The following is an 11,056-nucleotide window of genomic DNA, read 5'->3' as shown; positions in this document are numbered from 1 at the left end:
GTGTAGGTAGTTTGTGTGTTTTGAAAAATGTGTCCTTTTCATGTAGGTTATCTAATTCATTGGCATACGGCTTTTCATATAGTAAATATTGTTAAGACATCAAAAATAGAAAATGGAATGTCTTCAAAATGAACACTTAGGGCTTTGTCATGAAAGTAAAATGGCAACCTCCATAATGGGAGAAAATATTTGGAAACCACATATCTTATAAAGGTTTAATATCCAGTTTAGCAACCAACAGACAAACAAACCAATTAGAAATGAGCTTAAGACTTGAATTTAAATCCCTCTAAAGAAGATATACAAATGGCCAGAAGGGACATGAAACGATGCTCAACATCATTAGCCATCAGGAAAACGCAAATGAAAACCACAATGAGGTACAATTTCCACAACCATTAGTATGGCAATTATTTTTTACAAAAACAAAATAAATAAAAAATAAAATGTATCCACTACTTGGTAAATTGAATTGAGGTATACAGAATAAGCAAAGTCTTTTAACCTTTAGGGTTATGCTGTAGAATTCTTTTACAGTATTAGCAGAATTCTTTTCAAAATTATATGTCATATAAACTCCATGTTATGGCCTATAAGTCTGGTTTCCATTCATGCTGTAGTGTGGTTTCTATAGGTACCCTCTATTTCTTTTTCAGATGGACTTTCGCAGAAAGTTTGTTCTCTTCATCCCAAAGAATCAACAATATGGTCTAAATTTTCTGCCTTCCTGCTTCTCCCTATCTTCATCTCTAGAAACAATCCCTTAGGGCAGGTTGAAAACTTTCTACTATGTTTCTAGAACAAGCTCCAGTCACCAGAATTGTGTGTCTTCTTAAGCACTTCAGCTGACTACTTTCTTATCTATCTCTATATGTAAATTGTGCTAAATTTAACTAAAAAGACAAGGAGGCCTAATTTAAAATTCCTATGGCTCATTAGTCACGCCCCATTGTGTTGGAGCTACTTTACAGGCAATGTTTTCTACGCCTTAGAAAATTGAAAATATACACGTCTTGTTAGGAATACATTTGTTTCTCCTGAGAAACATCACAAATGACCTGAAGAAATATCTGTAATAATATATTCACTTTGTATTTATTAGACATTTTTGTTTTCTAAACAAAAATTAATAATTGCATCCACATAATTTAACTTTTCTCAGTTGAACTTCTTTGATTTTCTCCTCTGTGTGACAGCTATTCCATCAGAACCCTGATCCCTTAAGAAAGATATTTTCCCCCTTTGGATCATTTAAGTACCTGTTCCTGTTTCATTTCAGCTTGTTTCATTCTCTAGCTGTGAAACAAAAAAAATCCCACAGATGGATTCTCATCAATCTTAATCTTTTGTCCTCTGTTCAGTCGTCATTTCCTCCTGGTCGAAACAAAATCTCTGTCATTTCAATCCCCTCCATCCCACCCTCATGGGAGCTCATGACAGTGATTATGCTTACTTAACACATACTGTCAGTGTACAGGGAATGGACAGAATAAGACTGTGGCTATTACAGAAGTGGCACATGTATCTAGCTTATAAATACCAATGCATTCATAAATAGCAAAGATATTTAGCATAGGTCAATATCAGAGAATAAAATGTTGGAGGCTCAACCGTGTCTTTTTGTCAGCTGCACTTTAATAAAAATGTATATATGTGAAATTCTGCCATTAGTATAGTTGGCCTTTGATCATTAATGACAAAAAGAGCAGGAACTATACCATGGAGGGCCATGGGAAATGATGGTGTCTCAACACTCTTAAAACACAGGCAAAAGACCTTGAGAGTTGAGAACTTGAGTCCAACTGTTCCTTTGTTTCAAGTAACTCCCACTATATGGACACAAGCTTCACATCAAGCTTTTTTGGTCCATCCCCTTACACAGTCATTCTTGAAGGTATTGATAGTCATTAGGCTTCTATTCTATTATACTTCTCATTTTGTACTCCTAGACTAGGATGACATCATTTAGATTTGTGCAAAAATAGAAATGGCCATGATATCAGAAGCATTTGCAGATGGTAGTAAACTTTCATGGCCTCATTTTAAACATATGCCTTTCATTCTGTCTAATATACATTCTCTGTCTATTAGCTCATTTATCACTATTTTCTCATGAACTAGTTGATCAATGTTTTCCCTCTTCCAATTCTAAAATCTTATTGAGGGTCTTTAAGAATATCTGGTACATTGCTATCGAATAGATTTGATGTCTCCTTTGTACACATATTATGGTGATGAGCACTAAAAATTATGAAAACCTGGCATAAACAGATCTTTTTTTCTGGAGTGGAAAATGATTTTCTAAAAAAATATTAAAAAGTAAAACCATGATTCATATATTATAAAATGAACATGTATTGAAGTTTGCTAACTGCCAGAATGCAACACAACACAGACAGATTGGCTTTTAATAAAGGGGGATTTATCTTTTTAGTTCTTCAGAGGAAAGGCAGCTAACTTTCTACTGCGGTTCTTTCTTATGTGGGAAGGCACAGGGTGATCTCTGCTGGCCTTCTCTCCAGGCCTCTGGGTTCCAACAACTTTCCCTGGGGTGATTACTTTCTGCACCTCCAAAGGCCCGGGCTGAGCTGCAAGTGCTCAGATGAGGTATGCTGAGTTGTTTGGGCTGTGCTACGTTGTACTCTCTCATTTAAGCACCAGCCAATTAAATCAAACATCATTCATTGCAGCAGACACGCCTCTTAGCCAACTGAAGATGTAATGAGCAATTGAGGTATACCATTGGCTCATGTCCACAGCAACAGAACTAGGTGCCTTCACCTGGCCAAGTTGACAACTGAATCTAACTACCACAGTTTGTTTTACTCAGCAAATGAGGAAACACAATTGGTTCAAGGAAAATTCAATTGCCGTAGGTTTATAGTCAGGTAAGAATTCCTGAAATGAATTTACAATGGATGAAAAGTGGCAAAATTGGTCAATATGAACAGGGCAGTAACCAAAGGCATTACATAAACCATAATTTTTACTTCTACAGACAGAAATTAATTAAATACTATTAGTTTTCTACAAGCTAACTTCTATATAGAATTGTTATCACACAAAGGTAGTGGATCCTTTTGACTGATGCACTCAAATGACCATCAATTCCTGAGACACCAGGATTTTAAAGAGACAAAAAGCTTATTATTAGGCACATAGCAAGACAGCAGATAGCCTACTGGCCCAAAATATGTCTCTCTGAGCTACAATAATTCTGATAGTTTTATAGAATTAAAAGATAGGCAGTGTTTAGGATAATGAGCACAGTGACCCCAGCTGATGTAATTAGAAGTGATCTAATTATTGAGTATTTGCAGATTGATTACATGCTCAGTCACAGAATGTATGTAAGAAAATGATAGCCTTAATATGATGATGGGCATGATATTTAGTGTTGTAATGTGGTCTAGGTGACTTGTAGGTTAAAGTCTAAGCTGCTGCACATGTCAGGTGGGCCAATGTTGGCTAGATCCAGTCTTGGTTTTCCAGATAACTTTGGACTTGGGGTGGGTTAGTTCTGAACTGACAAAAGACCCTTCAAAACAAACATTAAGGGGCTTTCTTTAGTGATTACAAAACCCTGAAGTTGAAAAACTGAATAACTGGGTGCAAATGAAGGTTAGTCACAAGGTTTTCCCAATCCCAAGGGCACAATATAAAAGCTGTGCAGTCATTATCAGAGATCAAGGCAGCTGGATTACAATTTAGAGATTTCAGATATTTCCCTCTGTCTGCTCCAATGTATTAGAAAGCAAAAAGGAATAGCTATATAATGATTCAGTAATCAAAATCGTCCCTTCAATCCTAATTTCTTGGTTACAGTGTTATAAAATACCCTAAAGATAAAAGGAAAGTACACATCTCTAAAAGACTAGGTAATGCCCCAAAGTTATAGCATTCCATTGAAAAAGAATATCTGGTAGTCAGTCTTTTTTGCCAATTTCATACTTTCACAATTTTTTCTTAACAATCTTCCACTATCGTGATTGCAGTAAACTCCAAGAATGATTCTTCCTGATCACAAAATAAGATTGGTCTCATTAGATGTGGTTTGATTACTTACATATGTGCAGCAAGAATGATAATTTACCATATAGTCCTTCTTGCTTGCTTTGCATAGTCCAGAGCCATATGGTATTGAACAATTGCAAAATTAGCTTCATTAGCAAAATATCAAATTGGAATTTTAAAACCTTCATTATATAGTATTTTCCAGCCTAAGGATAGAAAGCCAAGCCTTAAAACTCAGCACCAGATTTCTCCTGAAGCACCTATCCATCTGTGTGAATTCTTCATTTTTTTGAGGTCCTCCCCCTCCCAAATATCCCCAGGTTGCCAGGCATTCCACAAAGTGACCTTTCTTACCACCTGTAAGCCCAGCACACTGTATGCCAGGTACCAGGGAAGTGTTCGTGGAAAACTGTGCAGTCCTCAGTTTCACAGGCAAAGTCATAGTTCTTGAAATGTGGCTTATTGTACCTGGTTACATGGCCATTCTCAAATATAACACTTGAGGGGAGGCCTTGGTTGCATAATCAGTTTTGCCAATTATATCCTGGTAAACATGAGGACAGACTCTCACTGAACCTAGGGAGATAACTGAATTAACATGAAAAGTCACAATACTTAGGAACTTCTGGAGGGGTCAGAGAGTATCCAATATCATTTAAAAATGTTTCATTTCAGTTTAGAAAAGCAGAATCTACAATACATTTGTAGGATAAGATGACTTAAGAAGGAAGAGAGGGCCACGGTGGCTCAGCAGGCAAGAATGCTTGCCTGCCATGCCAGAGGACCTGGGTTTGAATCCCAGTGCCTGCCCATGTAAAAAAAAAAAAAAAGAGGAAGAAGATAGAGAATGGGCTTCCTTACCTATCCAGAAAATTGGGAATTTAAACATCAACCGTATTCCAAACAAATAGCCACAACAAAATTTTCCTCACCACTTCATTTGCTCTTATGTAATTTTTGTTTCACTAAATTTTGTGTTAAACATCTTATAATACTGTTTTCTTCTTGATTCGAAGGGTTTTGAAAATCCCAACTCAGCTCATTGGCAGATTCTGAAAGTTGTCTAAAGAATGTCATCTGAAGCCAAGAGGCTAATTTTTGAATTATCAATAGGGTGAAATACCTGGTACAGTATTTTTACATAGCGTTCTGAGGGTCTTTCTTTGTTAAAGGAACAGACTCTCATAACTGATAGAAGGGCCTTCAGGTAAGCATCAGAGGGAAATAAAAACGATCTGTAAGAAACTTAATGGCTATCTTCAATTTTGAAGTGACCGATGGGAGTTAATGAGAATAACGCACTTGATGAGGAAATTTGCTTGTTTTTGTTTATCTGCTTTATTTTTTTAGAATGAATACATTTTATTATGGGGTAAAAGCATAATGATACAGTAATAAGCATTTTGAAAAAAAGAAGGCTGAAAGACGGCAGAAAAAAATACTTAAGATATCTGCACAAGACAACTTGGAGAGTTAGAATTTGCTCAGGTGTGAAAAACATACTCAACATAACAATGAGAGGCACCAGCCTTAGTGAATTCTTTGGTAGATAATTGGAAACCAAATTCAGAATACCCAGGCTCATTGACTCTACAAATTCACTGGAGTCCTGCAAAGAACTTTGAGAGAAAGATGGGGAAGAAATAGCCAAGAAATAAAAGAATATTTGTCATTGTCAAAGAAATGACTATCAAAGTTAAATGACCCACATACCAAAAAATTAAAAATTTATTTTAAAATGTTATTTGGAGTTCTTTTTTGCAAACTACAACATGAAAATCTGCTTGTTCTGATAAGCCAAACCATACAGAATCTATAAAAAAATACTAACGGCATCTATGCTTCTCCACCCCAATATCATCATCTACGTTGCTTAGTGTTAACACATTAAAGTACATTCTTTCATGTTTTCTCCATGCTCACATAGAAAAATATACACAAGTATATTGGGGGAGAAATTTTGCTATTTTAATAACAAAAATGGGATCACACTATGAACACCTCTCTGTAATTTTTCTTTGTAACTACAATCTGAGCGTCCCTCTGGATCCATTCCTAGGGCTGTAAGGAAGATAATTATTCTTCTCAAAAATATCATTTCTCATTATTTTCACAAGACTGACTTTCTCAGTTTCTTCAGGTTTTACCTTCTCTTCCTAGCTATCATTTTCTATATTTCTCCCTGTTTTATTTTATTTTTAGTACTTAATCTGAAGTTATCTTCTCTTATTAGTTTACTGAACTATTTCCTACCCTCACTGCAGTGTGAGTCATGAAAGATCCACTTTCCTTCAATACTTGCTTTAGCATCAGTGCTTAAAACAATATGAACATTGTAGGTATATATAAAATGTTTGTTGAATGAATAATGAATAAGCTCATTTTGTTTTTATAGTTACATAGCATCTCACAGCATGAATGTACCTTAATTTATTCAATCTGTCTCCTATTAATTGACATTATAGTTTGCAGATTTATTTTTGCCACTTAAATGATGATACAATAAACTTTCTTGTATATATTTCCTTACAGAACTGTGGTTTTATTTCATTTTGATAGATTTCCCAAATTGAGATTACATGGTTAAAGAACATACATAATTTTAACAGATATTACCGACTCTGTTCCAAAGGGGTCATAGGATTTCATACTTATGCCAGCTTGTATAGAGTTCTCATTTTCCCAAGCCATCATCTGAACCAGGCATTATATATTAAGCACACAGACACACTCACACACATTTTGCCATCTTTATAGGTTAAAAAAAAAAGTCAGTTGTTTCAATTTCCATTTTTCTGACTACTACTGAAGTTAAATATCTTCATATATGTCCGTTGGCATTTCCTTTTCTTGACTTGCTGATTAACATCACTACCACATTTTACTGGGCTGTTTATATACTTCTTATCAACTTATTTGTTGGGGCCATATATTGCAAATATTTTCTCTAAGTCTTACCTGCACTTTGATTTTGTTTATGATATTTTTTTTCCATGTAGAAAGTTTAAATTCCTTTGTAATCAAATCTCCTTAGTTTTTTCCTGTGAATTTTCTGGTATTGCTTCTGAAAGGCTCTCACCCAGGGTTATAAATATTCTCTTAACACTTCTGCCTATATTGTGTGCATTTTATACATATATTACAAACCTATGTAGAATTTATTTTTGTAAATGGTATAGCAAAATATATAACTGCTTTCTATACAGATGGGTGGCTACTTATACAAACACATTTATGAAATAAACCATGTAATGAAATACTATCTTTATTATATATTAAGTCCCCATTTATGCACTGTGGATCTCTATTCAATCCCCACTAGTCTAATTGTCTATTTTTCTTTCAATAGGTTTTCTAGGTATACAATTTTAATTACCATACCTTTGGAATAAATGTTAAATCTTGGGTGGGTCCTCTCTCAATAGTGATTTTTTTTAATTGGTGATTTTTCTACTGAAATTTAAAGATAGATTTAACCTTTTTTATTAGGAAGTCAGAAAGACTGCTAAAATTAATTTTGTATAATCATTTGGGAAGATTGACAATTCAGTGATACTGAATTGACATCGGTTGCTTTTGCATAATCCTTGCTCATCTCATGGTATGAACCGTAACTGTAGTTTCAGCTCCACACGTCCTCACACCGCTCATGAGCTTGGAGAGATGCAAAGTCCAGCTGTGGCCCAGGAGTAGAACATGTGGTGCACAGTAATCAGCATTATCCCGTTTCCTGTCCAATGTTCATGGATGGCTCTGCAGCTCAAACTGGGCAATGAGATATAATGAAGCTGTCCAGCATTGAAAGCAGAACAGAATAGCAAAAGGATACATTGAACCCCTGAATCTAACAATATCCTGAAATCAACCTTAACTTTAACTTTCCATTGGGAGCCAAAAAAATCTTCATATGCTTCTCAAATTTTTGCATTAATGAGAGTCACCTGAAGACTTGTTAAAATACAGACTCCTAGGCCCTGTCTGGAGAGATTCTGATTCAGCAAGTTCTGGGGTAAACCCTGGAAATCTGCATTTCTAACAAGATCCTGTGGATGCATGTGGATCACAGTCTGAGAAGTACTGCAGTGCTTGGTTTCAGCCAGTTTGAGTTTCATTTTCTCTTATGTGTCACAAAATGTATCCTAACTGATGCATCATCCCTGGGTGTACCTTTTTCTACAGGTCATGCTCTTTGTCCCTCAGTAAAATTTTACTTATTTGTTTATTTAGGAAATTTTAGACTTTCTTCACTCAGGCACTGTCATGGTCAGGTTCATGTGTCAACTTGGCCAGGTGGTGGGACCAGTTTGTCTGGTTGGGCAAGTGCTGGCCTGTCTGTTGCGATGAGAACATTTCATAGAATTGAATCATGACCACATCAGCTATATCCACAGCTGACTCCATTTGTAATCAGCCAAGGGGAGTGTATTCTGCAATGAGTGATGCTTAATTTAATCACTGGAAGCCTTTTAAGGAGGATTCAGAAGAGACAGGCTCTTCTTCCTGCTTGGGCTGGTGAGCCTCTCCTGTGGAGTTCATCCAGACCATCCATTGGAGTCATCGGCTTCACAGCCTGCCCTGCAGATTTTGGACTCTGCATTTCCATGGTCATGTGAGACACTTTTATTAATTTTATATTTGCGAGTGTTCTCTGTTGATTCTGTTTCTCTAGAGAACCCTAACTAATACAGGCACTTTTCTTTCATGGTTAATTTATTCCTTAAGTATATCAGAGGTTTTGTCATCTAATGCAGTACTACACATATTTCTTTTTAACTTCAGTGCAAAAAACACATTTATTGTTATTTGGATATTTGTTAGAGTTCAGACAATTTACTGAAATAATAATGGGGGATAGTTTGCAATATAGTGTCTTTGATCTTCAAGATTTAAAAGCTGTTGCAGTTGGAATCTGGTAGAAAACAGCTAATTTTCCTAAATTTTTCATTAAAGAGAACATGATGAGATATTTAAAGAGGAGTGAACAGGTTTAAAAGAACAAGCTTGAGATGGAGAATCACTCAAGTGAGAGACAAAAAAGAAATTTTTGACACTTTCAAATAACTACCAAAATTTATAGCCAGGAACATTTTTTTTTTAATTCCATGAGGATGTAAATTAGCAATGCAGTTAGAGTCCAGGAAAGGGAAAATGTGGGAACTAAAATGGAGTGAAGAAAAATAAATAATTTAATCTGAAATAATTGCTGACCCCCTTTATCAGTAAAATTCTAGTTATAAAATTCTTAATTTTTAAGATTGTATGGGTGACAGGTGAAGATAGAAAAAGGAAGTGAGACCTAGGTATGGTTCTCATATTGCAGAAGGGAGCAAAATGATACAGCTAAATCTGAATAACAGTTGAGAAATGAGTTGAAATATGTATTTCAAGACTTTAAGGGCTGTGCTGGTTTGAAAGGATGTATGTCCCTGAGAAAAGCCATGTTTTAATCTAAATCCCATTTTGTACAGACAGAATAATCCCTATTCAATACTGTATGTTTGAAACTGTAATCAGATCATCTCCCTGGAGATGTGATTTAATCAAGAATGGTTGTTAAACTGCATTAGGTGACAGTATGTCTCCACCCATTTGGGTGGGTCTTGATTAGTTTCTGGAGTCCTATAAAAGAGGAAACATTTGGAGAGTGAAAGAGATTCAGACAGAACAGTAAATGCTGTAGCATCATGAAGTAGAGTCCACCAGCCATGACCTTTGGAGATGAAGAAGGAAAACACCTCCCGGGGAGTTTTAGGAAATCAGAAGTCAGGAGAGAAAGCTAGCAGATGATGCCATATTCGCCATGTGCCCTTCCAGATGAGAGAGGAACTCTGACTAGCTTGAGAGAGAAGCCCTGAACTTCTCCACCTTTTTGAACCAAGGTATCTTTCCCTGGATGCCTTAGATTGGACATTTCTGTAGACTTGTTTTAATTGGGACATTTTCTTGGCCTTGGAACTGTAAACCGGCATCTAATTAAATTCCCCTTTTTAAAAGCCATTCCATTTCTGGTATATCGCATTCTGGCAGCTATCAAACTAGAACAAGTGTATACAAGTATGCAGAAAGAAACAGGATTGATCATTTAAATCCAAAAATAGGAAAGCAATTTAAAGAGTAATGTTAAGTGATCAAATTAAAGGTGGTAAGAAATACATGACAACAACTTCTAAAAGGTATTGTTACCAAGCAAGGCTCGCTCCCTGATATGCACAGAAGTCAATAACATGCCGTTGGGATTTTTGAGAGGAAAACACACTTCATGGTGAGATTAGCCAGCAAGGAGACAGGAGGCAAGCTCAGATTTGGCTCCTGACCTTGAGAACCGAAGGGATTTTATGGGATGAGAACAAAGGGAGGTGGAGTCAGTGATGGGGATTTGATCTGGCATATTTTGATTGGTTGCTCCTAGAGTTATCCACAAAGGGTAGAAATATGCTCATGGATTAGACAGTCTTTGCTGAAAGGCTCCTCACATTTTACTTGCTTCCGATGTCTCCTCATCCTTCTATTTGTGTCTGAAAAGGGTAAGTTCCTAATGTCTCAGGGGTTATCTATGAATTCATGTTTCTATGCATGTTCTGGTTTATAACCTGTGGCCAGTTTGGAAATAAAAGGTTACAAGATCAGAGGACATTCCCAAAACTGGTTTTTGACCTGCTCCATGATTTCAGTCCCTCCTTGAGTTTTTTAACATTGTTCAATCATAGGGAATTCAGAACCCCTCTGGCTGCTGCTTTAACTGCTTAGGGGGACAGACTAGGATGTGAGGAATGGAATTGTTCAGCCTGGAGCCAAAGGTACTCACGAGTTTCTGACTGTTGTTCTCGGAGGGTCTGGTACCCCTGGTTTCAGGACTTAATCAGCAGAGGAACAATCCCGAGGCTTGACCACTCTGAGAAATAAACTTAAGTAAATTGAAAATTATAGGTTTAAATGAAAGAAGTAAAAGGATCAGGTTTAGGAGACTTACAAGTGACTATAATTATGTACTATTAAGGAAAATAGCTTTTCATAGATTCTTAGACGAGTATAAGGGTAACCC

Source organism: Tamandua tetradactyla, chromosome 5 (assembly GCF_023851605.1).
Source record: "Tamandua tetradactyla isolate mTamTet1 chromosome 5, mTamTet1.pri, whole genome shotgun sequence".
NCBI lineage: Eukaryota > Metazoa > Chordata > Mammalia > Pilosa > Myrmecophagidae > Tamandua > Tamandua tetradactyla.
This window is presented reverse-complemented; position numbering follows the sequence as displayed.